The sequence below is a fragment of the Colobus angolensis genome, unplaced genomic scaffold (genome assembly GCF_000951035.1).
Source record: "Colobus angolensis palliatus isolate OR3802 unplaced genomic scaffold, Cang.pa_1.0 Scaffold182, whole genome shotgun sequence".
NCBI classification, from domain to species: domain Eukaryota; kingdom Metazoa; phylum Chordata; class Mammalia; order Primates; family Cercopithecidae; genus Colobus; species Colobus angolensis.
In genome coordinates this window covers 4,074,162-4,080,599 of record NW_012114955.1, presented here as the reverse complement: position 1 = coordinate 4,080,599, position 6,438 = coordinate 4,074,162, and the positions used below count along the sequence as shown (strand labels likewise).

The window sequence follows — 6,438 nt, the reverse complement described above, 5'->3', positions numbered from 1 at the left end:
GGATGGTCTCGATCTCCTGACCTCGTGATCCACTTGTCTCGGCCTCCCAAAGTGCTGGGATTACAGGCTTGAGCCACCGCGCCCGGCCGATGAACACAAATTCTTAACTTTGATGCTAAATGTATCAGTCTTTTTCTTTGGTTTGTGCTTTTCATGTTTTGTGGATGGACAATTGTATATGAAACAATTCCTTTTACAGACACATATTAGAGCAGAACAGACTGTGCTATAGAAAGTTCATGTAAGGCCAGAATGATTTGATCTTTGAATCCTGTTTTGGAGTTTCTTTATGATAAAAGTAACTATTCAATTTCTTTTTTTTCCCTTTTTTGTGGTTTTATAACTTTATTTGATGTACTCGACAGTCAGCAGTTATTTCTCATCCACATTGACTGTCTATAGATTTTTGAAAGTGGTAACAGGCACGTGGGTAACCAAAGTATAGAGCTTGTTTGGTGGATCTTCATCCTGTTTCCTGGACAACCACACAGGGATAGATAAGTATGGGACATTCTTTATTCCTTTGGCCCAGACAGCTTTGATGAGCCTGGTATCAATGCACATATCTGGAGTTCCAATCTCCTTCATGGCAAATTTCTGGATCTCTGTGAGTACCTGAGGGGCATGCTGCTTGAAGCCCACTCCAGGATGTTCTTGGGATTGTTGATGGTACATTCTCCGTCACCACCTCGTTGATGGTAGAATGGCCTTTCTTATCACCACCCTTCTTCGCAGGAGCCATTTTACCGCACCCAAGTTGGAAAGGCTCAATTTCTTTATGATTATAGGATAAATGATTATTTCCATTTTCCTTGAGTCACTCTGGTAAGCTTTTCCTTTTCCCAAGAAATTTGTGGCAGGGCACAGTGTCTCATATCTGTCATCCCAGCACTTTGGGAGGCCGAGGCAGATGGATCCCTTGAGTCAGGAGTTTGAGACCAGCCTGGGCAACATGGTGAAACCCTATCGCTACAAAAAATACACAAATTTTAGCTGGGTGTGGTGGTACATGCCTGTAGTCCCAGCTACCCAGGAGGCTGAAGTAGGAGGATTGCTTGACCCCAGGAAGTTGTAATGAGCCAAGATCACACCATTGCACTCCAGCCTGTAGGACAGAGTGAGACCATGTCTCAAAGAAGAGAAAGAAATTTGTCTATCTCATCTGCTTCAAATTTATAAGTATTTGCCCATAAGGTATTATGCTTTAAATATCTATTATTATTTTTGTACCTCACATTGTTTACTTATGCCTTTGGATTTTTTTTCCCTTTTGATCAACTTCTCCAAAGACTTTTTGGTACTTTATTAGCCCGTTTAAAAAAACCAATTTTTGATTTTGATATTTGCTATTGTATTTTGGTTTCTATTTCTCTGGTTGTTCTTTCATTCTTCCATTTTTTTTTTCTTTAGGTTTGTTTTGTGGCTTTCCATTGTCAGATTGAAGGTGGTAGATAGAGGACCAGGCCTGGGTTGGTCCTAAAGGAGGACAATGGAAATTGCAGCACGGCTCACACCCTCAGAATGCCTATTCCTGCCCCCACCCATACCTAAAGATCTCTAAGAGAATTAGTTCCCCGTGATCAGCTGAATGAGGAGTGAAAAAGCCAGGCCTGGTTTTATATGATTTGGGGTAATATGCTAGTACCAGCCAAAAGTGGACGGTGACAGGAGAAAAGCTCTATTTAGGGGGGATCCTGAAGGGTGGTGTAGAAACAAAACTCTCCCAATGACCCGGACTTTAAAGAATACATTTCCTGGTCTTCTGTTTTTGAAGAAAAGGTCCACTGAGGCGAGGTTCTGAACAGATTCCTGGGCAGGAGCTAATGATTTTTAAAGCAATGCTAGGGAACTCCGAAGGAACAGCAGTGGAGAATCAGTGTGACTCGGAAGGTTAGGCAGGCATGTGGAGGGACCCACGGGGCTAGGTCTGGAGTGTGAGGATGTTTGCCTGGCTCTGGAGAAGGTTCTGGGTAATCAGATGGGCAAGATGCTCCCTTCTGCATATCAGTTTCTTTCTCCACCGCCTAATGATGGCGCTGTGGACCCGTGGCCAAGTGGCCGTGGTGGAGGGTGGCCCGTTCCGGACCTTCATGTACCCTCCAGGCTGCCACGTTTCTGTCAGCAGCGCCGTTTCTGGACTCCCAGGGTGCTTTATTCACCATCACAATTACCCCACAGACCATAGGCTTTACCAAGGAGCTCACTCTACAGCAGAGTAAGTGGCCTGTTAAATTTAATCAGACTTAGTGTGAACCCCACATGTGGCTAAATAATGAAGCAGGAAGGAATATGGCTAGAACCCCAGGGATTCCCCATGGTGCCAGTCATAAAAGTAAATGGAAAGACCTCTTACGGACAGCATCCTTAAACACTCTCATCCCCAATAAAATCCAGTATCCAACACTAATGTTGCCAGTGGTGCGAACTGCTGATGCTCAATGGTGGTAGAAGTGATGGCCTCAGCAGACCAGTTCAGGAGAAGAGGTCTTGAGCACTGTTTCTGACTTATGCTTGATTCTTTAGTCACCTCGAGTATTTTATTAGCCAGTGCACGATCTTTTTAATAGATTTACTTTCTCTTTAAAGCAGACAGAATTAATTTCTAATATTTGAAAGACTCCTGGTTTTTATACGAGGATGTAGGAGAGCAGATTAGAGAGCGAATGGCATTCCCCCCCAAAAAGACAGGTTCAGGTCCTAATCTCTGGTACCTGGTACCTGTGCAGGTGACCCTATCTAGAAATAGGGTCTTTGCAGATGCAATCAAGTTAAGATGATGTCATACTGGATTAGGGAGGGCTCTAAATCCAATGACTCCTTATAAGAGGAGAGAGATGCGGCCGGGTGGGTAGCTCACGCCTATAATCCCAGCCTGTAATCCCAGCACTTCAGGAGACCAAGCGAGGCAGATTGCCTGAAGTCAGGAATTCGAGACCAGCCTGGCTAACATGGTGAAACCACATCTCCATTAAAAATACAAAAATTACCCTGGCATGGTGGTGTGCACCTGTCGTCCCAGGTACTTGGGAGGCAGAGGCAGGAGAATTGCTTGAACCCACGAGGCGGAGGTTGCAGTGAGTGGAGATTGTGCCATCGCACTCCAGCCTGGGAGACAGATACTCCATCTCACCAAAAAAAAAAAGAGTTACGCAAGGAGGAAGGTCATGTGTTGATGGAGCCAGAGATCACAGTGACACAGCTACAAGCCAAGGAGCAGCCAGGATTGCTGATAAGAAGCAGGAAAAGAGTCTTCTGTCCTACCTTTGGAGGGAGCTTGGCCCTGCCAGTTTCGGACGTCTAGCATCCAGAACCATGAGAGAATATATTTGTGTTGTCTGTAGCCACCTAGTTTGCAGTCATTTGTTAACGCAGCCATAGGAAAGAAATGCACGATTCATTCAGGGAACACTGAGTCTGTGAAAACATTGAGTTCTGGGACCTGGTTGAGTGACTGCGTTCTCTATCATTGTGAATCAACACAGTTCCCAGTTTGCGGACCCTACACCTAAGAAGTCAGTGAGCTGCCCAACCATTCTGATCCGAAAGAGCACATAAGCTCTTAGCTGCTGCTCGAAATAGCCTTGGTTCGACCATTGTGATTGCCACGCTGGTATTGCTGCCCACTGTGGAAGCGCACACACCTTTTTTCCTGGAAATGAAATTCTATTATTTTCTCTACACCAAGGAACCTGGTGTCCATCCCCACTGAAATCAGCAGCATTTCCTATTAACATACCTGACCAGTGAAGGACAGCCACAGAGTTCTCAGAACATGTGAATAGTCCTCTTAACAATATCCCAAATGTAATGAAATCCAAGCCACCATCAGTTATAAGATGCACTATTATTTTATGAACCACTTAGAAAAAAAGCCAGGCATGGTGGCTCGCACCTGTAATCCCAGCAATTTGGGAGGCTAAGGTAGGAGGATCACTTGAGCACAGGAGTTCACGACCAGCCTGGGCAACATAGGGAGATCCTGTCTCTACAAAATTTCTCAGGTGTCATAGTACACACCTGTGCTCCCAGCTACTTGGGAAGCTGAGGCAGAAGGATCACTTGAGCCCCGGAGTTTGATGCTTCAGTGAGCCCAGATCATGCCACTGCACTACAACCTAGGTGACAGAGCAAGACCCTGTCTCGAAAAAAAAGAAAAAGCACCACAGTCAAAGTGTTATTTATAATACATTCTCATTTCAGAGACATGGAAAGATGTGAATCTTAGAAGTCATGAATTATGTTGCTCAAAGCCTTGTAAAGGGAGTGTCATTTGAGTTCTCATGACACACCAGAGCATGAGTGAGCAGGACAGACATGATAAACATTCTGTCTTTCCAAGACTTTGCCTTTTTTTTTTTTTTTTTTTTTTTTTTTTTTTTTTTTTTGTGAGACAGAGTGTCACTCTGTCCCCCAGGCTGGAGTGCAGTGGTGCAATCTCCTGGGTTCAAGCAATTCTACTGCCTCAGCCTCCCGAGTAGCCAGGATTACAGGTGTGCACCAACACGCCCGGCCAATTTTTGTATTTTTAGTAGAGATGGGGTTTCACCATGTTGGCCCGGCTGGTGTTGAACTCCTGACCTCGTGATTCGTCCAGCTTGGCCTCCCAAATTGCTTGGATTACAGGCGTGAACCACCGTGCCCAGCCAAGACTTTGCATTTCTTCCTATGCATTGTTCCAGGGTATTTCTGACAACTCAGCTTTATTTAGTGTGGATTTCCATTAAGTCCAGGTTTCAGTCATCCAACTAAGAAAGCAATGAGAACTACCTGTAGCTGCTGGAGTCAGTATATTGGATCCAAAACCTATGGTATGCGTACCCATAATTCAGCCTGATGTGAAATTACGATCATCCTCCTTTTGATATAGCACCCTTATGTTAAATATCCATAAGTATTTGCAAGTTTTTTTGTAGATATTTTTAGTGTGTGAGCCTTCTCCTAGGTCAGAGTCTGTGTTTTTCCTCCTGGGACATGCTGGAATCTGACTGTTGTTACAGGTTTGAAGGAAATAAAGAGCGGTGGGGATCATGATGAGATTTGGCTTTCGGTGCCAATGAGCTCAAGTGAGGTTATTGAGAATCTCACAGGAGAGCAGTGGTAGCGCTTCCTGGCAAGTGAATTCCATTGAAGATGGAGATTTATGGGTAGTCTGATTCATCTACACCCTCTCATGTCACCATTTAATTCTCTAAGTTGGCCAGGCACGGTGGCTCACACCTGTAATCCCTGCACTTTGGGAGGCCAAGGTGGGCGGAGCATCTGAGGTCAGGAGTTCGAAACCAGCCTCGCTAACCTGGTGAAACCCCATTTCTACGAAAAATACGAAAACTTAGTTGGGCATGGTGGCATGAACTTGTAATTTCAGCTACTCGGGAGGCCGAGGCAGGAGAATTGCTTGAACCTGGGAGGCAGAGGTTGCAGTGAGCTGAGATTGTGCCATTGCACTCCAGCTTGGGCAACAAGAGCGAAACTCCATCTCAAAAAAAACAAATTCTCTAGGTTCTATTTTCACATAAGAGACCTGGTGAGGTTATGAATTAAGTTAACACCATAATTCGGCAACTCATGGAATCAAGCTTTTGGCCATCTCAGCCCTTCAGCTGCAAACAAAGAGACTCCTTGAATGTGTTCTTGGAAAGTCTCTGGTTTTCAGTCTGTGCTTAACCAGTAGTTTTCACTGGCAGTGATTTTGTCTCCCTCAGGAGACATTTGGGAATATCTGGAGACATTTTTTCGTGGTTACAACTGGAAAGGGGCGTGCATGTGTATTACTTGCATCTAATAGATAGAGGCCAGGAATGTTGCTAAGCATTCTGTGTATAATGCATAGGACAACTTCCCATAACAAGAACTATCCAGTTCAAAATGCCAGTAGTTTCAGAGTTGAGAAATCCTGTTTTAAGCTGTTCACCATTGTAAGAAGCAACCATCCAGGGCTGGGTGCTGTGGCTCACACCTGTAATCCCAGCACTTTGGGAGGCCGAGGCTGGAGGATCACTTGAGCCTAGGAGTTTGAGACCAGCCTGGCCATTATAGCGAGATCTTGTCTCTACAAATTATAAAAAAAAATTAGCTGGGTATGGTGGTGCGTGCCTGTGGTCTCAGCTACTCGGAGGCTGACGTGGGAGGACTGATTTAGCCCAGGAGGTCAAGGCTGTAGTGAGTCCTGATCGTGCCACTGTACTCCAGCCTGGGCAACACAGCAAGATCCTGTCTCACAAAAAAACAAAACAAAACAAAAAAATCATCCCACATATTCCTTAATTCCCCAAATATGCTGATATAGTCCCTTTGCAATCTAGTATCTTGCCAGATGACACTATGATGCCATCAATAGTAAGAAACACTGTTATTTTATGAACTACTAAGAAGAAAAAATGCCTGTCAAACCCTCACATTGCACCGCCTTTTTTTTTTTTTTTTTTTTTTGTGAGACAG

The 6,438-nt window shown here is 44.7% G+C and overlaps 1 pseudogene; it reads right to left on the bottom strand.

The window, feature by feature from the left end:
• Nucleotides 1–372: 372 nt before the first annotated feature.
• Nucleotides 373–742, bottom strand: LOC105510054 (annotated as a pseudogene).
• Nucleotides 743–6,438: the final 5,696 nt, after the last annotated feature.